We start from the raw sequence: 26,439 nt of genomic DNA, 5'->3' as shown, positions 1-26,439 counted from the left end.
AGTGTTGGAAATATATAAGGTGTACCTATATACCAAGAGTGAAGAGTATGTACCACCCCCCACTCTCCCTACTTGCAGGGCCGAGGCCAGCGGCCTACTAGGCCCGGGCCGAGGCCAGCGGCCTTCCGAGGCCCAGATCCGTCGTGCAGCAGCCGACGGTCGATGTCTTCTCCAGCCGTCGTCGAGTGTCGAGGGTCGACGTTGGGGTGGGGAAGGATGTCAATAAATAATTTTAAACTTCAATAATTAGCAAAAGTAAGGCTAAGGCCAGGGGACTCCGCAAGATGCTTCCGACCAGTATGGCGGAAAAAAACAATCTGAGGATCCTAGACGCGTGAGGGATCTTGGGTACAGTGGACGTCACACTAGGGATAGTATTACTGGCACGCCTGTGTCGACGCCCATTTTCGAGTTTCGAAAAACAAACTGTAATACTCCGCAGCTTCCACTAGATGTCGGCCTATGCACAGCATGTGATCTAAGCAGATTCCACAAGCCTCAGAAATATATATATATTACATGGCTTGCGGTAGCGGCCCTGTAGTTATGGTTAAGTTGCTAAACCCATAGGAAGAGCACTTTTTTGGGTGGCTACAATGCATTGGCTACACTCAAAATTCAATTAGATTCAATACATTGGCTAAACTTTCAATTCACCTAGATTCAATGAATTGGCTACACTCAATCAAAAATGTACCCGGATTCAGTACATTGGCTACACTCTAAAATTCACCTAACTAATCAAAATGTTACTGTAAAGCATGGAGACAATGCAGTGTATTACAGTAGCAATACTGTAATTACGCATTACATAACTTAAAATGTCATGAATGGAATTCTATGACTGTCTTTAAAAAAAAAAAAGTTAACACATACTGGTCTTTGCCAGTCAGGATATGGTTTGGGTAATAAAAGTACCATCCCGATTACTTCTGGATTGCAATTATTTGAAGGGAAAAAGAATGTTGCTTCGCACTCCAACATGAGCCTTTGGTACTTGCACAGTGGAGGAGATGATAATTGCTGCACTCTTTCTCCATTAGCCACTTTGAAATTGCAGTGAACAGAGAAAAGAAGGCGCAGAGAGCCCCGAGGTGAAGCGAGGAATACAGGATGAGCTGTGCTTTCATGGAACAGGGTAACTTAACTAAATTTGCTACACAAGTTTCAAATTAATTAGCAAACCTAGGGAATTGTATAGCAAATTTGATATGCAACACTGTGTATTTTATGCCTTGTCTTGGATGCTCTCACAGTCAAAATGGGAATGAATATCCCGGGTACTGTGACGGCCACACTTTGTGACTCGCATTTTATTAATTTATTTAGAGTGTTTTTAATATGCCAAACTTGCCGTAAAACTACTTTGTAGCGCTGAGAGAACTTCCCTGATGGGCCATGCCTTCCACTCCTCCCTACGTAGCCTTCTACGTAGAATAGAACTTGGGGTGGGTGTATAGCCATATAACAACGTGGGAAGACTGAAGGTTTACACTCGTGAAATGCCTATCTTGAGGGAGGACTGTCTTCTTAAATTAATACGTAGTCCACTGGACAACCTAGAAGAAGAGATGAAGACTTCAGATAAAACATGCAGCTGTGGGAGGTACGTGAGGTTAAGTTTAGGTTGGATGGATCCAGGGACACATCAAACTGCCAAAAGATATGGGGAGTGGACACGCCTGTGAAGCTGTTGGCATTGTCTATTAAGGCTGAAACAGATGCTACTAAAATTGACAGCTGGAGAAAGCAGACAGCAATTATGTTCTTGATCATGTGAGAATCCATAATTTGTTAAACACAATCAGAAATCTTACTGATCCCAAGTAGCCTGTACTACACCAGATACAGTGCAATTTGATCCGGTTGAATTTGCCTTGCTTGTGAAGGAGCAGAATGATGTTCTAACACCCATAACAGAAAATGAAATAAAGGCCACCATAAACTACTGAGCCAAATACATACACCAGATTACACAACACACAGGGATAGTTCAACGAGTATTTGGGAGGAATGTTCAATCAGGGGTACAGGGATGCCAGGGCTAGGAAGGTGAAACACCAAGGAGAGATGAAACTGGAATGGTCTATAGTTTGCCACTCTCCCGCCTGCTGCCATCACACCATTGTGCTATTTGCAGTATTTGAAATAAAACACCATTGAACCTATCTCTGTAGTTTAGGTAATCTTAAGGCCGTCGGCAACAGTTTAGAATGGTTGGTTTGTTGGGTACTCAAAGGCTCTGTTGGGCTTCCTATAATCACTGTGGATTGTGGCGAGTCAGAAGCTTTCATCGCCCTTATATGGGGAGAACTACAAGTCCCAGTTATCATTATAGACTTGCAGCATTTTGTGTCATAGAGAGGACCCTGCTCGACCAACCGGGCACAAGATACACAACTGGATGATAGTCGCGTTTTAGGCAGACAAGCGTCAGTGTCTCGCTTACCTTGCGAGGGGTGCCATCCATGTATGTACTTCACTCAAGAGCAGAGCCGCATGAAACCGCCGAGCAGTGACCAAGGAAAACCAAAATTGGCACAAGCCTTTTTGAAGCTTTACCCAAAGGGAAGAAGCTAACAATTTCAGGCTCAATTGACCCTTACCTAATTAACCAATCAAAACTGAGAAATTCAGGAGGCTACGGAAAGAGCTGATCAGAAGTCAGCTTACAAGAAAGCCTACAGCCTCATGGGTATGAAAAAAAGTCTGGCAGCACTGATTTGGTCACTTGGACCTGGAGGAAGTAGACGTTCTCATGAAAAAAGGGGAGGCTGCTGGGGAGAGGAATACTGGAGGGACTGCTGCATAGGGGAGGACAGTGCAAGTATTGTGGCGGGGCTGGGAGGAGAGTTAAGAGAGCTGTGAGTCTTAGAAGCCCTGGAAGTGGAAAGCTCACCAGAAGGGCACCACAGCCCCTCTTAACTCATTGGGGCAACTGGAAAGTTAAAGCGAGGGCTCTCCACTGGCAACCACTGGGAAAAATAATCAGAGGTACCAGGCCCAAGGGTCAAGGCCGATGATTGTCACCTACTGGGAGTTCTGTAACCCATGTCCTAGCCTGTCCTGTATCCAAGGTCCAGAAGGGACTAGTTGTGAAACTTGAAATCCAAGGCTCAGGAGGAACCTGCTGTCAATACTGAATCCCATGGTCCAGAAAAGGGACCAGTTGGTTACTTTGAATGAATCCAAGGTCCAGGAGGGGCCCGTTATAAACCCTTACAGAACCAAGGTTTCTGAACATTTTGCTTTGTCTGAATCCTGAAACTATGTTATTAGCTTAGGGTATCCAGGATGCTATGGATGTATAAAGGTTAGGTTTAAGACTTTTCTGTTTGCCAACTCTTTGAAGCTTTCTTTATTAGAAGTAGGGATTTACAGTCTTTCTAGAAGAGGTTTGGATTTGTATGTGTAAACACAAAAGAATCATTTGGAGCACAAAGGAATCGCCATTTAGTTTAGCCCTTCTCTGCACCATTTTATTCAGAAATGCCTCTTTAGTTTTAGAGTTTCCCCAAATGGATGTAAGGTGTTGATCTAACCCTGAACCATTTTGTTATTATAATAAAGATCCTGTTGGAACCACATAGAGCGTGTACGAGTTCCCCACTGGATGACATATTGCCATAATTCATGAGAACTGTTTTTGGTTCCCTGTTTTTTATGAAGACTGTCTCTCAGGGAAGTCACCTTGTTTTAGTAATTAGTGAACAAGATCCCTGTGAGTTTCATAATAAATAATTTTTCACAGATAGTCGAGCATGGATCTCTGCAGTATATGACAGATAAAAGGCCAATTCTCAATGTTGCAAGTCTAACTGTTAGAATATCACGCGACTATGTGGGTGCAAGTAGTCATTTCAGGTAGGGTAAGTGTGCTGGAATATTAAACAAGGTCCTAAACTGATGGTGTTGGAAGCCTTATGTGGTGTACAGTTTATCCAGAGGGTCTGGTTTATATAGGACCACTGGATCACCAGAGGGAGCAGGCCATTATGCTGTAAAACTATTATTAGAGGGTTATTATGGATGGGGGCTGCAATATGTCAGCTAATCTAATGTAATGAAATTGGTTATTTATAACCCGCTCAATACCCACAGGTTTCTAGGCACGGACGCGGAGATTGAACCTGTGATGCTTTCTTGCTTCCAAGGCAAGTGTGTTGCCCCTGAGCTATCCTCCCAGCTAAGAGATTAGTTCAAGCAAGGGGAGACAATATGGAGGTCCTAATGTGTTTTGATTAACACTGTTCTTTCCACAGACAGCACAGTTATCATTGTGTTTGGTAAAGAAGTACATTTGAATCTTCTGCTGGGAGAACGAGAGCAAGGATAGTTCATGGGTCCCTTAAGTGGACACATGCAACAAGAGATAGGTGGCATTCTAATTTACAAGTCACTCCTGAGTAAGGCCCTAATTCTGCTGAATTTTGTGCCGGCTATACCCCTGAGGTAAGGGTGTTGTATCCTCCGGCATTGGGACAATCGATCCACTAAGCTTGTGGAGTATCTTTAGAAGTACGCTATGGTGGTTTTGCATGCCAACAGAATAAAGATTTTAAGTGTTTGCTGCTTGCTTGAAAAGTGTCATTAAAGAAAATAGTTGACATCTTTTCTTTCTTTTTTATTGATTTGTTTCAGCATAGACACAATCACATAATATCATTTAAGAACTACAAGCAACATTCAAATCATAATTGGAAATAAAAAGTGCATCACATTACATATTCAGTCAATTATTTGTAGATCAATAAAAATCCCATTTGTCCTACAACAGTAAGAATACAATTATTCCGGGGTTGCAGGAAGGCACTCTCCCTAGGTGTCTGTTCCTAAGCCATGCTCTCTTTAGGTATGGACTCAATGCCCACAGTATAGAGTAATTTTGGGTATGAAATAAACAATGTATACCTGTTGTACAGTATAAATAACTAATTTTCTGTAGAGCGGAAATAACTTTTTTCCCATCTTAGAGTACAGAACGCAAAATAGCAAAATACATGTCCGAGCTCTCACATTAGAGCAGTTGCAACTCCTTCTTACCACTTCTCTGCTATCACTGCTAGCGGTAGAGTACCCAGTCAAAGTTTCAAATACAACACTTTGGCTTCTCTCTACTCGATCATATCATATTTAGATAACTTTCAAATCCAAAAATAGGTTTTAAGCCCTAGATAGCTTGCTACAAGACGTAGACTTGCTCTCATCTATTTTCGTTGCATAATACCATTCTTTATAGCTCTGAATAATTTCAGATTTGGTTATGGCAATCAAATCATTTGAAGAGAAATGGTGGATGTTTGTATTTAGTTTAGAAGCTAATTATCGGACATGGCTAACACATGGAAGATTTTTTGCACCACTTTGTGCTAAAACATCATCGAGCGCTTTCTGGTATGATACCAAGTGATTGGAGCTCCATAATTTACGCCATTACAACAGGGGTTTTAGTTTGGCTTCGTATACCATGCCATTTAACGCCAGTTCTAAATGCTGGGTCAAAATTGGGGTGTTCTTCGACTTCGTTAATGTCTCAAAATGCTTATTTCCTTAATCACTAGATTATTAAGGTTGGTATAACCCCAAATCTCTGCTCTATAGAGTGCGGAAGAGTTTGCACAAGCCCCCAGGACCTCTGGTGGTTGGGAAGTGGTTTTAACTTCATATCTTTTACAGAAAGTATCTACTGCCCCCCTTTGTCTTGCATAAGCGAGTGTGGCACGTTTACTTGATTGTCTAATAGGCCTTTTTCAACATGTCTCACCCCCAGATAATCATTGTGTTCTACTCTCTCGATTTTGCAATCATTAAAATAAAGGAGTGACAGTCATTTTTCTTTTTGACCAGATTAAATATATAGTTTTTTGGAAATGTATTTCCAAGCCCATTTCACTGCAATTAATTGTGAATGAATTAAAGGACTTTTGGATGCCTGAGGTTTGCAAATTAGAACTGTCACGTCTGCAAATAGCAGTATACCTGCCTTTCTGCCACCTATGGAAGGTGCATCCGTCTCAAGTTTTTCTATTATATTTACTAACATGTTGATGTGAAGGTAAAAAAGGGGTTGGCTTGAGGACACAGCCCTCACTGACTCCTCTATTAACCGAGAATGACTAAGTCAATTGCTCTCCCAGTCCAAAACGAACTTGGGCCTCATTTTCAGGGTAAATATTTAATTTAGCTGCCAACAGATTTGATTGCACTCCTATTTCTGACAGCAGATTCCAAAGGTGTTCTCAAGCAACCCAATAAAAAGCACTGAGCAAATTGAAAAAGGAAAATGAAAGATTTTGGTTTCATACTCTTGTGTATTTCTCAAAGAGGAGAAATAGCCTAAATACCTGATCTAGAGGACGAATACACATTCTAAAGCCTGCATGAAGGTCAGATAAAGCATTCTATTCATATATCCAATCTTCCAATTTCGCCAGGAATATTTTACCGTAAATATTGGCGCTGGCATCAATTCATGAAATTGGATGATAATTGGAAAGATCTTGCTGGCATATTGTTGAACAATTTTAAGAGAATGGAAACCCATTTATTCTTTTAGGATTAAAAAAGGTCGGAAGATATTGTATCTAAACCTGGAGCTCGATTTCTTTTTTAGAGAGTTAGAGCCAACTCTACCTTTTTAGCTGTAATATTTAACCTATAGGTATCCGGAATAGCACTTGTAACTCTATGTTGCCAATTTTCGATAGAGTAATTAGATGGATAATAATATAAAACCTACTTAAGTGTGACATCCTCATTTCAGACATTATATGTATTTATTTTAAAAGGAATATTGGTACTACGGCTCGGTGTCAGCGGTGCGCCCAATGGAAAAGAGGGGAAGGGCACGGCGGCTTCGAGCAGATGCCCCGGACACGGTTCCCACTGTGGCAGCGCTCCCCGCCCGCTCCCTCCGCTGGAGGCGCGCGGAGGTGCGTAGCTGGTCGTAGACGGTGCCGCAATGAGCCTGGCTCCCAAGGAGCTGTCCAGCCTACTGGGGCTGCTCTCGGAGGAGGCATGCACCAGCAGCTTCGAAGCGCTGTCTACCGCTTTCCATCACTGCTTCTTAAAGGCAGAACACTTCTGTGCCGGGTCCGCGTGGGTGATGTTGCTAGCTCTGCACAACGGCTTATCACGCTTTACCTGCTCTGGGAGATGTACCGCACTGAGCCGCTCGCCGCCAATCTGTTTGCCGCCATCTTCGCTCACCTGCTTAATACGCCTCCTCCCGGGCCAGAAGAGCACAAACGGCTGCTCTCAGGATTTTTGCCTCCGATAACACCACCTGAAAGGTTTTTCCTGTCTCAGCTGATGTTGGCACCACCAAGGGACTATCTAAAAAGACCCCTCGGCAGATTGCTGTAATGGAAGTCCCAAACATGCCCCAATCTGTGGACATTAGTGGACTTCAACTCGCCCTTGCAGAACGCCAATCTGAGCTTCCAACGCAGAGTAAGGCAAGCTTTCCCAGTGACCCCGATCCCGACTCCTCAAATTCTGTATTTGATAGCTCGGTTACTTCTCAGATTACAGAATCATTAGTCAGTGGACCAAAGCCACCAATAGAAAGCCACTTTCGACCAGAGTTCGTCGGGCCTCCTCCTCCACTTCACATTTGTGAGGACGAACTGGCTTGGCTAAACCCCATCGAGCCAGTTCATGCCATCCAGTGGGACAAGTCAATGTGTGTGAAGAATAGTACCGGTGTGAAGATCAAACGAATCATGGCAAAGGCCTTCAAAAATCCTTTATCTTCCTTACAACAATCACAGCTGCTAGGAGAATTGGAAAAAGACCCCAAATTGGTGTACCACATTGGCCTCACTCCTGCAAAGCTGCCTGATCTAGTGGAGAATAATCCATTAGTGGCTCTTGAAATGTTGCTGAAATTGATGCAGTCTAGTCAAATCACAGAGTACTTTTCTGTCTTGGTCAATATGGACATCAGCAGTGGACCTTCCTCCGGAATTTATTCACCTTTATATTTCAAATTGTATGTCTACTTGTGAATAAATTAAAGATAAATATATGCAGAACCGTCTGGTACTTCTTGTTTGTGTTTTTCTCCATTAGTAATCCGAAATAAAATTATTCATGTACAGGACTTATTTATAGAGATGCAGGCATTTTGTATCAGTTCAGCCGGATACGAGAAGCAGCTGGACTTTTCAGATTGTTGAAGACCTTGGACACTGGGAAAACCCCACGGCAAAATAAGCCTTGCAATAAATAACTTTTCTGGATTAACCTGCAAATAAAATCACCATCAGTGGATGGAGTTTTGTAAATCACGTTGTATTTCTTTTGTATATTTTAATTTTAAAAACTATTGTTTGGAACATTTTCCTTAGTCTGATACAGTGTAGAAAACAAAGCAATAAATATTGCTTTTTGAATACAAAAAAAAGGAATATTAATGGTGTTTGAACCCACTGACAATTTGCCAAAATGCTGTAGTATCTTTTTTGCTCCTTACTTCATTTAATTCAATCTATTTAGCCAATTCACATTATTTCTTTTTCTCTTTAATTAGTTACTTATAATCAGTTCATATGATAATGATTTTCTGACTACCTCTACTCTTTTTGTTTCAGGGCCTTTTGAATTTTGTTATTACACAATCATGATTTTATCACCCCCGCAGATGGAGGTTAGCCGCTTTTTATTGAGTTGCAGCTTCTTGTAAAAGAATTGTGTCAATGCTCTGCTAATCAATTCCCAGATTATGTTAAATGAGGTAGTTGCTCGCTCACTGAGAAAGTTCTCAAAGATCGTTGTTAAGGGTACATAGATCTAAGGAACTTTATCCTGGTTTACTATATAATCCCAAATTACTCTCTTTTTCTTTGATGACAAATTAATGTTAGTTGCATAGACTAACTGGGACTCTTGAAAATCTTTTGCAATTTGTAGGATTAAAAGGAGGGGAATCATGGTCGTTTTCCAAATGCTGGATGATCTCGAAATCTCAAAAATTACACCAGCCATCAGCTGTGGTTAAATATAGTTGTGGTAAGCCATCAGAGATGGACAGGAAGACATGATTAAAACAGACCTATATCAGAAACCTTAAAGAATAACCTTCTCTTGTCCCTATAACTATGACAAAATCCCTAAGCTACAAAACAAGCATTGGCAATACCAACACTTTGGGCTTTTGTGTCGACGGGTTAGAATGCCACCAGCTTATTCCCTTGGCTTAGGCACCCATCTTTGACGCCATGCACATAAAAGAGTGGGGCAATCCAGACTTCAAAGACAACCACCTCATCATAAACCAACCACTCACATTCCATACAAACAGGGTGACCTGGGCTTAAGAGCCAACAGTAGGACAACCAAAATTCAGTAACACCATGATGCAGCCCAACATAGTTTAGAAGTGTAAACTTCTACGTGTTGCACTAAGCAAATTAGTGTAAATACCAGTGGAAAACACTTTGCTTAGTAAAGAACCAACACTATTGGCATTATCTCTCTACTAACATTTAGCGGCTGTTGTCATCATATGAGTAAGTAGTACCACTAGGTCAGTGCCAGAAATAAAGCGTCTATACACTTCAAAACTATTGGCTTTTCTAATGCGCGTTTACTGCTAGCTATGGAGAACATGCACGCCTCCATGAGGGCGAATATGAGGGCGAATACAAGCTACTGTAGTTAATTAGCATGCAAGGAAGATTCAAAGCGGAGGATACTACTGTTGGGACTCATTACATTACACATGGTTGTGGTATACAGAGTGAGCAGTCGAACAGGGAGGCGCCATCGAAGAGCAGATTGTCATATGGGGGAAGAGTATAGACTAAAATGTGGGCTGTCATGCGAGTATCATGTTGCAGTGCTAACAAACAGAGGTACACTATAGTAGTGCTTACTGGGAGAGGAGGATACACTGAAACGAGGGCTGTCATGCAAAGATTATGTTGCAGTGCTTCCATGCTGACTGGAGGTGTTCGCACAAGTTATTAGACAGAAAGTGGGGTGCACTACAGTGATAGGGAAGTCAACACCATGGGTCGACCAAAGGAGAGAGGAGTACACTACAGCAAAGGATGTCGGACCAGGAGAAGGAAAAGTGTACTACAGCGCAGCGTTGGGTGTCAGATCAAGAGAGGGAGGCAGGTCACTGCAGCACTGGCAGGCACTTTGAACGCAAAGTCTGATGGTAAGGTTTTTTTTTTTTTACTTTATTTAATGATTGTGGTACACAACATTGCAACAACACGACATTCCATACATATCCATATCAGAGACGTTCAGTTCAGTTATATAACATAATGTGCGCTATTACAGAATAGACGTATTACTGGGCCCTGCGGGGCTACTGCTGGTCGAGTCCATTTCTCATATATATACTCTGAACGGGGCCCAGATGTCCTTTGGTTTACATGAGTTCGGGAGTGACATTACATAGTGTTCCTCACATTCATTAACATAGATCAGTTCCTTAAGAAAATGGTTCACTTGTGGTGCGCCTGTGCACTCTTTCACTTTTGCAGAATGCACTTTTTGGCCACCACGCATGCAATATTAAAGAGCCTTCTGATTACCTCAGACCGTTTTCCTATATCCCGAACAGATATGTTTGTGGTGTGAGGTCTGCCGGTATCTGCGTGACTTCTTCCAGGATTTTCGCCACCTCCCCCCAGAATACACATATGTGTGGGCAGCTCCAGTACATGTGTAACGAGTCAGCCTGATCCGCCCCACATTTCTGACACCTGCCGGGACTGTTTTGTGTGAATTTCGAAATTTTTGGGGGAGTATAGTGCAACTTATTCAACACCTTAAATTGGATCAGCCGGAGGCCCGCGTTCATGGACACCCTCTTGGTCAGTTCACAGTATCCCTTCCAGGATCTGTCAGTTATGGTAGCACCCAGATCCGTTTCCCAGGAGGTCTTTATCATGTTTACCGTTGGAGTGTTGGCTTGCACAGCCGTGTAAAGCCCCGAGACACTGGTTCCCGACCGGGTTGACAGAGCCACCAGGCACAGATATGGTGGGGGCCCATCTGGGAACAGTGACCACCTAGCCTTAAATGCCATTCTCATTCTGTGATATTGTAATATCATCAATTGGTCTCTTCCCATCCCTATTTTGAACTCTTCCAATGTTATAAATTTGCCGTTAGGGAATATGCCTTTGATTTTAAATTCTCCCTCCGGGTCCCATGTCTTTTGCACATCTGGATCGTATGTGGGTGCTATAACGGGGAAGTTCCAGAACGGGGCCTCAGAGTAGTATGGTGTCTCCAACCCTACGGTAAATCTTGGACCATGCATGCACTGGATCGAATGGACACTCGTTTGTGTATTCCTTTAAAGATGACTGACCTTAAGTCGGTTGGGCATGCAGCGTGTTTTTCTAAACAAATGTGGGGTGAGGTATCCTGCTCATTATACCAGTGTTTAACAAACTGGGCCTGTGCCACTAGGTAATATAATTCAAAGTCTGGAGCTGCTATGCCACCTTTGTTATAGGGTTCCACCATTTTTTCCCACTTCATTCTGGCCGCCCCCCCGCACCAGAAACTCTACAGCCATGGATCTAAGAGTATCAAAGAACCGCCTACCAGGCCATATCGGGATATTAGCAAATATATAAAGCAGCTTGGGGAGAATAACCATTTTAAATATAGCGACCCGGCCGATAAGTGAAATGGGAAGTTTGGCCCAGAAGCGGAGTTTAGTAGAAATCGTGTTCAATAGGGAGTTATGGTTGTTCGAGAATAGGGATGCTCTGTCTCCCGACACAATAACACCCAGGTATCTTATCTTAACAGGGGACCATTGTAGGCTGTGTGTGTTGTTTGGACATCTAGTGGCAGGGGTCAGAAGAAAGATTTCAGATTTGGAGCGGTTGGTTTTCTGGTATCCTGAGTATTCTGCAAATTCATGCACGGTCTCCATTGCTGGCCCCAGGTGTGTGTCTGGCTCTCGGATGTATAACAGGGCGTCATCTGCATAAGTGATATTGATTGGGTCAGGCCCGACATCCATATACCCCTCTGTCCCTGGTGTTCCCTAGTTGCTGCTGCGACTGGTTCCATAGTAAGAGCAAACAGTATAGGGGGAGAACGGGCAACCCTGTCTTGTACCCCTTCCCAGCTCAACCCATTCTGACATGGTGCGATTAGTCAATACCCTGGCTCCCGGGTTAGTGTATAATACCTTAACGCAATTTAGGAAGTATGGGCCTAGTCCAAATTTTTCAAGCACCATGAACAGGTATGTCCATGACACTGAATCAAACACCTTTTCGGCATCTAGAGATACAGCCACCGCCTGGGCTTCTGGCTTAATCTGGGCCATGATACCAAACAACCTACGTAGATTCAGTGCCGTCGATCTGGTGGGGATAAATCTGCATTGGTCCGGATGCACCAACACTGGCATGTTGGGTAGGAGTCTCAAGGCCAGAATCTTTGCAAATACCTTGGCGTCACAGTTTATAAGGGATGGGGGCCGGTACGAGGACATCTCATTCGGCGGGCGCCTGGGCTTGAGGAGCACCGTTATTATAGCCTCTCTCATGGACGTTGGGGAGCTCCTTGTATAACTTAGCCCCCAGTCCGTCTGAGCTGGGTGCCTTTCCGCTGGCTAGCGATTTTATCGCTTCCTTTATCTCATCGACCGTTTGGGCCTGGTCTAGCAACAGTCTATGTTTTGTTGGCAACGTCGGGAGCGTGATGTTGTATTCTCTAATGTCATTGGGTGTTTTCAGGTCAGGATTGGCATACAGTTCTGTATAGAAATGGGAGAATTCTCTGTTTATGCCCTCCTCACTTGTGGTTACCGTGCCGTCCCCCGCTACTATGCTGGAGATCGCTGTATGGTATTTCTCAGCCTTCAGCAGGTTGGCTAGGGTGCAACCCGCCCTGTTCCCCTCACCATACCAGTGTGCTCTGACTGGAGTAGCCATATACAGCAGTTACCTGGTAGCTAGTCTATTGAATTCTTGTAGGTTACTATTGATGTTGTCTTCATGTGCGGCTGTATATCGCTTTTCTAACTCACCCAACCGTTTCTCTATTTCCGGCAGTTCCACCCTGACCGCCCTCAACAGCCCGTAGATTTGGAGATCAGGATCCCCCTCAACCATGCCTTAAATGTCTCACATAGAGTTGCATAACTATTGACTGAGTTTTTATTAGTTTCAAGGAAGAATTCTACCTCTGTATGTAGTCCCTCTGCCACTGTAGGATCCTTAAGAATATCGGATGGCATTCTCCATCTTCTAACCGGGGGTTTTAGATTTCCTAGTGTCATGTCTAAAAGGATAGGGAAGTGATCCAATAGGGTACGGGGAAGTATTTCACTATTGTCGATTTGGTTCATAAGAGATGCGAACACCAGCCAGTAATCTATGCGAGATTCGGTGTCATGCACCCAGGAGTAAAACGAATACTGTCTTTTATGGGGGTGTAGTGTTCTCCAGGCGTCTACTAGTGTTAGTTGCAACATGATATGTTGAAAAATAACAGCTTTTTTTGTGGGATTCCTGTGTTTGGAGGTGGAGCGGTCTAGGGTAGTGTCCAAGATGGTGTTGAAATCCCCCCCACAATATTTGCTCGCTTCCAGAGAAGCCCATCTCTTACATTACATTTGTATAAAAGTCAGGGTCGTCCACGTTCGGACCATACGTGTTTATTAATATCAGTTCTTCCCCAGCGATGCTGCCCCACACTATTACATAGCGACCCAGAGGGTCTATTTTACTTTTCCCGAATTGAAACCCAACGGAGGGGTGGATCAGGATGAGTGCTCCTCTTGCCTGTGAAGAGTATTCGGTATAGTATCTATGCTGACCCCACCCTTTCAAGAGCTCAGTGTTGACTTTCTGGAGTGCATGAGTTTCTTGCAACATGATTATCTGGGGATGGTGTCGAATGACATAGGCTCCCACCTTGTTCAACTTGGCTCGGTTGTTCAGCCCCTGGACGTTCCATGTGAGAAGTTTTAGTCTCAGCCCTCGGGCCTTCACAATAGGATTAGCCATATCTGTATACCCTTGTTGCGTCTCTTGTCTTGCTGTTACTCAGGAGAGTTCCATGTGCTGCAATACCACCACGATTTTTAACTTGTAGGACTCCTCCAACTGAGTCCCAAACCCTCAACACCCCCACCCATTCCCGCATTGCTCAACGGAGCTGAACATCTTGTGATAATTTGGTCCCCCACCCACATCATCTCCCCCAACTTGACGATGCTGCCCTGTAATTTTCATTCCCTTAAACTGGTGGAGCTTTCCTGAGGGTCGCCCGTTGCAGTCACCTGGCTTTCCCCGACGGAGGCTCACGGCTCGGTTAATCATAAGTCTTCATTCAGTCCGTCCATGTTACAGAGTTTTCCTTTCTTTTTGGCGGTAGGCAGCTGGCTATCATTCTCTCTTTCAGTCTGTGGTGTCTCGCCTCTCATCTCTCGGCTGTGGTCTCGCATTTTGGTCAACTGCTCGATTTCCAGGAGGTAACGGAATGGAGGCTTCCACATATGTCATGGCTTCTGTGGGGTTCTCGAAGAAGTGAGCTCTTCCCCCATGTTATATTCTCATCTTCGCCGGGAAGATAAGAGCATAGGGTACATTGCGCATCCGTAACTGCCTTTTCACCCCTTCATAGGATCTCCATTGCGTTTGTAGATTAGCTGAAAAGTCCGGGTATATGTGGATTCTGTTTTGATCATGATGCAAAGTTCCTTTCTCCCTCGATAATCGGAGTATGATGTCCCTGTCCCTGTAATTAAGGAGCCGTGCAATTATGGTGCGAGGGGGAGCTCCTGGTTTCGGGTGTGGTGCTAGGGTACAGTGGGCCCTTTCAATTAGAAAATGTTCCGAAAAGGAGTCGGCTCCCAGGATGTCTCAACAGGCTTTCCACTTGTTTCTCCACGGGTCCTTTGCCAAAGGTCTCTGAAACCCCAACAATCCGGATGTTATTCCTCCGGGATCTCGATTCGAGATCCTCGCACTTGTTTTGAGTTTTGTGCAATTCCGTTTTTAGGTGGGCTATGTCCCGACTGTGTTGTGATATCGTATCCTCGTTTGCGCATATCCTGTTTTCCGCCTCCGTGATACGTGCGCTCTCTTTTTCCACTTGTGCTTTCAGGGATCTGATTGTCGCCACTATATCATCCAGTTTTACATTCACGGCCATAAACCCATTTTGCACCAGCGTCACTAGGCGATCTATAGGATCATTCTCCTGCCTATCAGGTGTCGGTGGTGCCCCCCCCAGTCGCCCCATGTGGCTGCGAACTGGCGAAGGTATCCATCGGGCCGATCTTTTTCCCTCCTGTACCCTTCTTCTCGTTGCGGCCCATGTGTTGCAGTTTACAGTTGAGGGTGGAATGTGTTCTCTCATGTATTGTCGCCAGATGCACCGCTGTATGGCTCAAGATGAGGGGGGGATGTTTCCCTGTATGTCCACTCTTAGCTCATGATATGCTGCATGTATATAGGAGTGGGTTTTGCAGATCTGTGTTGGCAAGCTCCCCACTGGCCGACCTCCAGGCCTGTTTGAGTGAGGGGCGTGTGGCGGCGCGCCTTTAGCAACAGGGACGGCCCGTGGGGTGCCTGTGTTGTTTAGGGCGTTTTAGGGTTGCGGGCGGTTATTCCGCGCCTGAAGATTGGTGTTTATCTCCCCCGTATTCGTAGAGGTTCAGCCTGGGGGGCTGTCTGGGACAGCAGCTGCAAAGGATGATGTGCCCCCCCCCAGCGGTTACCACCGTGGGCCGTGCGTTGGAAAAAAGTCCGCCTCAAGGATGTCAGAAAAGGCCAAGAGGACCTCCACCCCCAGCCCGGTATCACTCACTTGGTGCGTGGGGGGGGTTCCTTCCCCGTGTGTCCTCAACTCCAGCCCGCTCTCCTCAGCGGAGATCGTGGGCAGCGCCGCGTGGAGACGCGGCCCGGAGGCAGATCCGCGCAGCAATCATAGCGTCTCCAGCCGTGCCCTCGGTGGTGTCCGGGTGTCTCTTCCCCGCTTTCTCCACATCCTGTCACCTTCCTCGGATCGCCGCAGTGTTCGCTGGCACCACTGCAGTTGCCTCAGGGCAGGATGGCCACTCAGTTCTTTCCTTGAGGCTCAGGATATTGCAGGCAACGTGGCGCCCCTCCCCCTGCATGGCTCACGGCCTACGTGTTCAGGGAGCCACCAGGCCACACGGGAGTCTCTCGGCCACCGAGAGTTTCCGAGGCGATATCTCGCCGATGCCGCCACGGAATTTCACTGTTTCTTTTTCAGGTTGTGCCCTTTGTCTTCCGCCACCGGATTCCAGCTACTTGATGTGTCTGGAGCGGTCTGAGAGAATCTATTTTGTATCAGGATTTCTTTCGAGCGGGAGCTCTCCCTCTAGGCAGCCATACATGACGCGCGCAACAGCGCCCCCCCCTCTCTGATGGTAAGGTTTGATTAAAGCGAGGAGGAGGTGCTTTGGGTGGGCGGGCAGAGGCAGGAATGGGTGGGAATGTCCATAGGGATTAGCAAGGCCATGGTCAGATAACGGGTGGGCACATAACCAAATAACGCCTGCAGTGTGTGTCCCTTCTCGTAGGTCATTCCTCACTCCAGTACAATAGTTTCGGCTTATCCAATAGTTTCAGCTGGATAAGTACAATGGCAAATCCAAATAAGGTGTGGGAGGCCCAGCTAAATGTGAACCCACAGGCCTCACAGAGAAATGTGTGCCCACAAATGTGAGGCCTCTTACTCATCATGCACTTGAGAAGATGAGTATGGCTCACTTTGAAATGTACACTTTGTACAGACGTCTTAAAAAACAATGACAGCATGTTATTTATTGCCACATACAACTTTCTTTATGCGAAAATATGCCTGTGTTCAAAAAGGTCAATTCTTAAAAACAACTGTGAGGCCAGTGTCTTCCCTTCTCCTGTCTAGGGGTGCTGCTAGTAGGTCCAGTGAACTACATGATATGTGTTGACTGATCCTTTTTTGTTGTTTTTTTTAAACAATTTTTATTTTCAACAACAAAACCAAAATAACACACCAAACAGTGAACAACAATTATACGTTCCATGTCTCGTGTACAATATCATCATGTGTTCACCGCCCTCCCGTTAACCCCCCCTCCCCTCCCCCAAGCCTACTCCACATCACCACCTTCCACCACCCCTTCTGAGGGCACCTCCTTTCCCTCTCCCCCCGAAGAACCATCGTCTTCCGGGCCTGTCTGGTCAGGCCCAGACAATGTGGCTACTAGTTGCCTCTAGGCTGTTAACATCTCCACTTCTTCATCCCCACCCCCATTTACTGCTTCGCTCCACACCACTGTTTCCGCATCCTCCCATTTCCAAAGATCCTGCCACCAGGTTTCTGCTTTCGGTCTACTGCTTGCTTTCCAGCTCATAGCAATTCTATGCTTAGCGAGTATGTAAGCCAAGTCTTTGAGTTTGATTATGGGTTTCATTCTACGCGGCCTAGGGAACCCCCCTACCATGCATGACCACATAGATTCCACTCCAAGACTTATCGCTTTCCCCGCCAAGAGGTGGGCTACCTGCCTCCAAAATCTCCTTATTTCCGGGCATGCCCAGAACATATGCACCATTCCCGCATTCTCCTCCACACATTTAGGACATGTTTGTATTCCTGCATTCTTAAACTTAGCTATCTTCTGAGGAGTCATATACGCTCTATGGGTAACATTTAACTGGATTTGCTGCAATCTCACGTTCCTGGACACCTTTTTGTGATATCCCTGTACCCTCACCCACAGCCTGTCATCCATAGGTTCTTCAGCCTCCTCTTCCCATTCCCATCTCAACTGGATCACCTCCTTCTCAACCCTTGACATCAGTAGTTCGTAGATTCGGGAGACCTCATGGCCTCCGTCTGACACATCATAAAATGTTTCTATGACCGTGTCGGGCTGACTCTCTAATACTATTTCTAACCAAGTGCCCTTTATCTTTCACACCAACCTAGTATAAGTGATGTACTGTCCCCGTTGTAAACCGGTGTCTTCCACTAGAGTGTGAAATTCCACCGCCTTTCCATCCTGCCACACATCCGCCAGCGTTGCTATACCGATCGGTTCCCAATACTTTCTTGACTGTCTTCCTCAATTGCTCGTCCACTCCTTTCAGTGCCACTACCGTCATCTGTGGGGAGCACGGCAAGCCCTTCGCCATATATTCCATCCCAAATCTAACATTCCTGTCCCCCCATCTCGTTGTGACATTGGTAACCATATCCATTGATTCAGGAAGAACAGGCCAGATTCAGCCTTCAGCAATCTAGACTCCGACGGGGAGTCATCCGACAACCACCTCGCCACATATTGTAATTGGCTGGCCAAATAGTACATCTTGATGTTGGGCAATTTAATGCCCCCTCGATCGTCCATGTTTTCCAGTTTCCATAATGCAATTCTGTTTCTAGAGTTGTGCCATATGAACCCTCTACATATACCTTCGAATTTTAACAAAGAATCGCCTAGCTATCATGTATGGTATATTCACGAAAAAGTGCAACAGCCTAGGCAGCACCACCATCTTTAACAGAGCCACTCTCCCCATCATGGTCAAAGGGAGCTTGGTCCCGAACTTCATGCTATTTTCAATGCTGGCCACCGCCTTCTCTGTGTTCTGTTTGTGTTCAACCTTAACACTGTGATGTACATCAATCCCCAGGTATCTAAAAGTCTCTGTCTCCCATTGTATTGGTAATACCGGCAGTTTCTCCCGTGGTATCCCCCTATACCTACCGAGGGGAAATATACATGATTTCGTGAGGTTCACTATTGTGTTAATTGATCCTTGTTTGTTTATGAAGAGGGATATGCTTTACCAGTGCCATGGAAATCACTCTGCAAGGGAGTACCAACCAACCCCAGTGAAAAGGACCAAGCCAGTGTAAGGGTGGCCATGAATATAAGGGTGTCCCCAATTACGCTCACACCAGAATAAATACACACAACAGAAGGTTCACAGACACACTACGCCAAGAAAGTGCAAGCATTAACTGTGGTCTGATATTTATTCAGAAAGATCAGAACAGCCTCAATCTTGATACTGCATCATATTTAGCCTGATATGTGTATATTCTGTTATCACGATAGTCTTTGTCATCTCGTGAAAATTTGCGAGATTTCCTCATCTTTACTTCATCTTGATGTTTACGAAGAATATCGTTTAGGGTTTTGTCATTTTTGTCTATGGTAGCACTTGGTGCATCAAATAGGTTAATTTCTTCCTTCATTTTATCAATTTCTACAATTGTAGGTGCATGCTCCCGTGTTGCATGCTCCACTAGAAGTTTCATCATATTGTTGGAACTAGTGGTAAGATTCTGTTCCCATTCTGAGACCAGGTCTATATCAAGTGGGTCTTCAAAGTCAGGAGGATTAGGATTCTGAGGCCCCGAGGGATTTTTTGTTCAAGTAGGTAGTGACTCAGAGTAGTTTTTTCCCCAGAATGTATTGATTTCTTTGATGCTGTGAGTGACCTCCCAAGGAAAAATATGGTGCTTGTAGACATTTGCTGTATTTCGTACTGCCATTGCATAGTGCTGGGTCTAGATCAATGCTACTCAACTGCACGCTGTGTGCCTGGAATATGTCCTTTATCCTATATAGTGCAAGATGTACCAGGCATTGTGCCTCTATAATTGGGACTGGATGTGGAACTAAAACCCTAGGAGCCCCTGATGCGTGCAGCATAAGTGCACACATGTAACAGCTTTCATTTATCACATTCCTTCCTGCAGTACGCATATTGGAATACCAGCTGTTCGATGATTCTGAATACTTAGTATCAGAAATGGCGTCAAAGCACAACCCCTTATATAAATCATACGTCATTCATACTTCCCGTTTTATTCTTCTAAGAAAACATGTCGGGGTGGCCGGCAAAAAGTGAGACATTGTTTGATTCTTTTTGATCGTAGACATATTCATACTAACATTATCCTTTATATGTAACATATTCCTTCATATGGACAGCCAATATAACAGACATACCTTTATACACTCCAACAACCAATATAATACATAAAAAGCATAATACATAATTCCTAGAACAAATGACATTCATTTTAACCTTATCCCTACATAACAGAGAGGTTTGAACACATCGGTCAGGCATCCTTGCTTATTCCTGGAGAGGAGTAAAAAGGTTACCAAGAAAGAGAGACAGAAAGAGAGAAAGAGAGAGACAGAGAGGGAGAGAGAAAGAGAGAGGGAAAGGGAAAGGAAGAGAGAGGGAAAGGGAAAGGGAGAGAGAGGGAGAGGGACCCTTTTCCCACTAGGGCCGACCGGGTTCTGGACCTTCAAAATGTAAAATAAATCCCCAAAAATTACAAAAAGATAAAAAATAAAAGAACAATAAAAAATAAGTATAAAATGAAAAAAGAAAAATCAGGGGTGTTCCACTGCACACCACCCTGGCATTGATCCTTTACTAAAGTCTTCTTCTTTAATTATGTTTTTAATCTATCAATTGAACTTTCCATGCTCTCAATCCCTTGATGAGAGTGACAAGTTCTGCTGACTGCGCTGAATAGTACATAGGTAATCTTTTCATGACCAGAGCTTCATGCTCCTCCACCTTACCGCGCACCACTGTTGCCCCTGTGTGCCCCCGTCCCGTCTCCTGGTCAATTGTTGATGACCCATCAACATATACATGGTAATTCATAGAATTTCGCACAAAAGTGGCGCACGCCACTGACGCACAGTGTGCGCGTGCGAATGTCTGCACCAGCCGCGTGCGCTAAAATCGATATCCGCGCACAGCGTATTCATGGATTTCAGCCTCCAAAACCAGCCGTGGCGCAGAGTGGCGCAGCGACCCTGCAGCTGCACCAGTTACGCCCCCAAGAACGCCCTTGCGCAAGGAAAAGCCATCAAAATTCACAATTCATCGCAAAGGGCTGCGCTAACCCTGGACCAGTATACAGGGCTGCGAAACAGCAAACGGCGAGCGGGGAACGTGTATTACTGGGGTGCGCGGGAAGTTCCACACGCGATTTCAGCAGGGTACCTGCATTTCTGGGGTGCGGGGAGGTTTGACACGCGATTTCAGCAGGGCACGTGTATTACAGGGGTGCGCGAGAAGTCACACACACGATTTCAGCAGGGTACCTGTATTTCTGGGGTTTGGGGAAGGTCAACACGCGATTACAGCAGGGTACGTGTATTACAGGGGTGCGCGGGAAGTTCCACACGCAATTCCAGCAGGGTACGTGTATTACTGGGGTGCAGGGAATGTTTACACGCAATTTCAGCAGGCTACCAGTATTACTGGAGTGCGCGGGAAGTTCCACACGCGATTCCAGCAGGGTACGTGTATTTCTGGGGTGCAGGAATTTTTACACGATATTTCAGCAGGGTACCTGTATTACTGGGGTGCGGGGAACTTTTACACGCGATTTCAGCAGGGTACGTGTATCACAGGGGTGCACGGGAAGTCCCACACGCGATTCCAGCTGGGTACGTGTATTTCTGGGGTGCGGGGAAGTTTCACACGCGATAGGCCCTGTGCGAGTGGGGTACGTTAATTTCGGGGGTGCAGGGGAGTCCTACATGTGAATTGACAGTGTGGGTCCTCCCAGGTGTTCCGTCTCCAACCTCCATGGCCCCTGCAGGCAGACCACACCATAGCGGACTACCCTGCACCCGTGGTCATGTCCCGCAGGCAGCCCATCCACCATGGGCATGCCCCCCCAGCCAAGCCACATGTCACCTTGCACTAGTGATCACCAACGCATTACCCCCTTGCACCCCCACCACACAGCAGTGCAGGGCACCTGCCAGCAGGCACACACTCATCTCCCCCAGCACCCCCACCCACCAGCAGTGTGGGGCACCTGCCAGCAGGCCCCCACTCATGCCCCACCCATGCCCCCTTGCACCCCCACGCCCCAGCAGTGCAGGGCACCTGCCAGCAGGCCCCCACTCATGTCCCCTTGCACACCCACACCCCAGCAGTGCAGGGCACCTGCCAGCAGGCCCCCACTCATGTACCACTCATGTCCCCTTGCACCCCCACCCCCCAGCAGTGTGGGGCACCTGCCAGCAGGCCCCCACTCATGTCCCACTCATGTCCCCTTGCAGCACCACCCCCCAGCAGTGCAAGGCACCTGTCAGCAGGCCCCCACTCATGTTCCCATGCACACCCACCCCCCAGCAGTGTGGGGCACCTGCCAACAGGCCCCCACTCATGTCCCACCCATGTCCCCTTTCACCCCCACCCCCCAGCAGTGCAGGGCACCTGCCAGCAGGCCCCCACTCATGTCCCCTTGCACCCCCACCCCCCAGCACTGAGGGTCACCTGCCAGCAGGCCCCCACTCATGTCCCCTTGCACCCCCAGCACTGTGGGGCACCTGCCAGCAGGCCCCCACTCATGTCCCCTTGCACCCCCACCCCCTAGCAGTGCGGGGCACCTGCAAACAGGCCCCCACTCATGTCCCACCCATGTCCCCTTTCACCCCCACCCCCCAGCAGTGCAGGGCACCTGCCAGCAGGCCCCCACTCATGTCCCCTTGCACCCCCACCCCCCAGCACTGAGGGTCACCTGCCAGCAGGCCCCCACTCATGTCCCCTTGCACCCCCAGCACTGTGGGGCACCTGCCAGCAGGCCCCCACTCATGTCCCCTTGCACCCCCACCCCCTAGCAGTGCGGGGCACCTGCCAACAGGCCCCCACTCATGTCCAACTCATGTCCAACTCATGTCCCCCTGCACCCCCACCCCCCAGCAGTGCAGGGCACCTGCCAGCAGGCCCCCACTCATGTCCCACTCATGTCCCCCTGCACCCCCACCGCCCAGCAGTGTGGGGTACCTGCCAGCAGGCCCCCACTCATGTCCCACTCATGTCCCCTTGCAGCACCACCCCCCAGCAGTGCAAGGCACCTGTCAGCAGGCCCCCACTCATGTTCCCATGCACACCCACCCCCCAGCAGTATGGGGCACCTGCCAACAGGCCCCCACTCATGTCCCACCCATGTCCCCTTTCACCCCCACCCCCCAGCAGTGCAGGGCACCTGCCAGCAGGCCCCCACTCATGTCCCCTTGCACCCCCACCCCCCAGCACTGAGGGTCACCTGCCAGCAGGCCCCCACTCATGTCCCCTTGCACCCCCAGCACTGAGGGGCACCTGCCAGCAGGCCCCCACTCATGTCCCCTTGCACCCCCACCCCCTAGCAGTGCGGGGCACCTGCCAACAGGCCCCCACTCATGTCCAACTCATGTCCCCCTGCACCCCCACCCCCCAGCAGTGCAGGGCACCTGCCAGCAGGCCCCCACTCATGTCCCACTCATGTCCCCCTGCACCCCCACCGCCCAGCAGTGCGGGGCACATGCCAGCAGGCCCCCACTCATGTCCCACTCATGTCCCCCTGCACCCCCACCCCCCAGCAGTGCGGAGCACCTGCCAGCAGGCCCCCACTCATGTCCCCTTGCACCCCCACCCCCCAGCAGTGCGGGGCACATGCCAGCAGGCCCCCACTCATGTACCACTCATGTCCCCCTGCACCCCCACCCCCAGCAGTGCAGGGCACCTGCCAGCAGGCCCCCACTCATGCCCCCCTGTCCCCCTGTGCAATTTGTAGGATTAAAAGGTGGGGAATCATGGTTGTTTTCCAAATGCTGGATGATCTCGAAATCTCAAAAATTACTCCAGCCATCACCTGTGGTTAAATATAGTTGCGGTAAGCCATCGGAGATGGACAGGAAGACATGATTAAAACAGACCTATATCAGAAACCTTAAAGAATAACCTTCTCTTGTCCCTATAACTATGATGAAATCCCTAAGCTACAAAACAAGCATTGGCAATACCAACACTTTGGGCTTTTATGTCGATGGGTTAGAATGCCACCAGCTTGTTCCCTTGGCTTAGGCACCCATCTTTGACGCCATGCACATAAAAGAGTGGGGCAATCCAGACTTCAAAGACAACCACCTCATCATAAACCAACCACTCACATTCCATACAAACAGGGTGACCTGGGCTTAAGAGCCAACAGTAGGGACAACCAAAATTCAGTAACACCATAATGCAGCCCAACATAGTTTAGAAGTTTAAACTACTATGTGTTGCACTAAGCAAATTAGTGTAAATACCAGTGGAAAACACTTTGCTTAGTAAAGAACCAACACTATTGGCATTATCTCTCTACTAACATTTAGCGGCTATTGTCATCATATGACCAAGTAGTACCACTAGGTCAGTGCCAGAAATAAAGCATCTATACACTTCAAAACTATTTGCTTTTCTAATGTGCGTTTACTGCTAGCTATGGAGAACATGCACGCCTCCATGAGGGTGAATACAAGCTAATGTAGTTAATTAGCATGCAAGGAAGAATCACAGCGGAGGATACTACTGTTGGGACTCATTACATAACACATGGTTGTGGTAAGCAGAGTGAGCAGTCGATCAGGGAGGCGCCATCGAAGAGCAGATTGTCATATGGGGGAAGAGTATAGACTAAAATGTGGGCTGTAATGCGAGTATCATGTTGCAGTGCTAACAAACAGAGGTACGCTATAGTAGTGCTTACTGGGAGAGGAGGATACACTGAAACGAGGGCTGTCATGCAAAGATTATGTTGCAGTGCTTCCATGCTGACTGGAGGTGTTCGCACAGGTTATTAGACAGAAAGTGGGGTGCACTACAGTGATAGGGAAGTCAACACCATGGGTCGACCAAAGGAGAGAGGAGTACACTACAGCACAGGATGTCGGACCAGGAGAAGGAAAAGAGTACTAAAAGCGCAGCGTTGGGTGTCAGATCAAGAGAGGGAGGCAGGCACTGCAGCACTGGCAGGCACTTTGAACGCAAAGTCTGATGGTAAGGGTTTTTTTTTTTAACTTTATTTAATGATTGTGGTACACAACATTGCAACAACACGACATTCCATACATATCCATATCGGAGACGTTCAGTTCAGTTATATAACATAATGTGCGCTATTACAGAATAGACGTATTACTGGGCCCTGCCGGGCTACTGCTGGTCGAGTCCATTTCGCATAGATACACTCTGAACGGGGCCCAGATGTCCTTTGGTTTACATGAGTTCGGGAGTGACATTACATAGTGTTCCTCACATTCATTAACATACATCAGTTCCTTAAGAAAATGGTTCACTTGTGGTGCCTGTGCACTCTTCCACTTTTGCAGAATGCACTTTTTGGCCACCGCACATGCAATATTAAAGAGCCTTCTGATTACCTCAGACCGCTTTCCTATATCCCGAACAGATATTTTTGTGGTGTGAGGTCTGCACGTATCTGCGTGACTTCTTCCAGGATTTTTGCCACCTCCCCCCAGAATACACATATGTGTGGGGGGGGTATAGAGCAACTTATTCAACACCTTAAATTGGATCAGCCGGAGGCCCGCGTTCATGGACACCCTCTTGGTCAGTTCACAGTATCCCTCGCAGGATCTGTCAGTTATGGTAGCACCCAGATCCGTTTCCCAGGAGGTCTTTATCATGTTTACTGTTGGATTGTTGGTTGCACAGCCGTGTAAAGCCCCGAGACACTGGTTCCCGACCGGGTTGACAGCCACCAGGCACGGGTGCGGTGGGGGCTCATCTGGGAACAGTGGCCACCTAGCCTTAAATGCCATTCTCATTCTGTGATATTGTAATATCATCAATTGGTCTCTTCCTATCCCTGTTTTGAACTCTTCCAATGTTATAAATTTGCCGTTAGGGAATATGTCTTGGATTTTAAATTCTCCCTCCGGGTCCCATGTCTTTTGCACATCTGGATCCTATGTGGGTGCTATACCGGGGAAGTTCCAGAATGGGGCCTCAGAGTAGTATGGTGTCTCCAACCCGAGCCTACGGTAAATCTTGGACCATGCATGTACTGGATCGAATGGACACTCGTCTTTGTGTTTTCCTTTAAAGATGACTGACCTTAAGTCGGTTGGACATGCAGCGTGTTTTTCTAAACAAATGTGGGGTGAGGTATCCTGCTCATCATACCAGTGTTTAACAAACTGGGCCTGTGCCACTAGGTAATATAATTCAAAGTCTGGAGCTGCTATGCCACCTTTGTTAAAGGGTTCCACCATTTTTTCCCCACTTCATTCTGGCCGCCCCCCCCGCACCAGAAACTCTACAGCCATGGATCTAAGAGTATCAAAGAACCGCCTACCAGGCCATATCGGGATATTAGCAAATATATATAGTAGCTTGGGGAGAATAACCATTTTCAATATAGCGACCCGGCCGATAAGTGAAATGGGAAGTTTGGCCCAGAAGCGTAGTTTAGTAGAAATCGTGTTCAATAGGGAGTCATGGTTGTTCGAGAATAGGGATGCTCTGTCTCCCGACACAATAACACCCAGGTATCTTATCTTAACAGGGGACCATTGTAGGCCGTGTGTGTTGTTTGGACATCTAGTGGCAGAGGTCAGGGGAAAGATTTCAGATTTGGAGCGGTTGGTTTTCTGGTATCCTG

General features: G+C 46.9%; 1 protein-coding gene and 1 pseudogene across 3 annotated transcripts in view; one reads left to right on the top strand and one right to left on the bottom strand.

Annotated features, from left to right (window-relative positions):
• The window catches only part of WDR27 (WD repeat domain 27), a 2,413,256-nt gene that overhangs the window by 1,913,807 nt on the left and 473,010 nt on the right, over positions 1-26,439 (bottom strand). The window lies entirely within an intron of this gene.
• On the top strand, positions 6,962-8,233 carry LOC138453827 (CCR4-NOT transcription complex subunit 11-like; annotated as a pseudogene).

Source organism: Ambystoma mexicanum, chromosome 4p, assembly GCF_040938575.1.
Source record: "Ambystoma mexicanum isolate Mex_15411 chromosome 4p, UKY_AmexF1_1, whole genome shotgun sequence".
NCBI lineage: Eukaryota > Metazoa > Chordata > Amphibia > Caudata > Ambystomatidae > Ambystoma > Ambystoma mexicanum.
The sequence above is the reverse complement of the archived record's forward strand: the minus strand, read 5'-3'. Positions and strand labels throughout refer to the sequence as shown.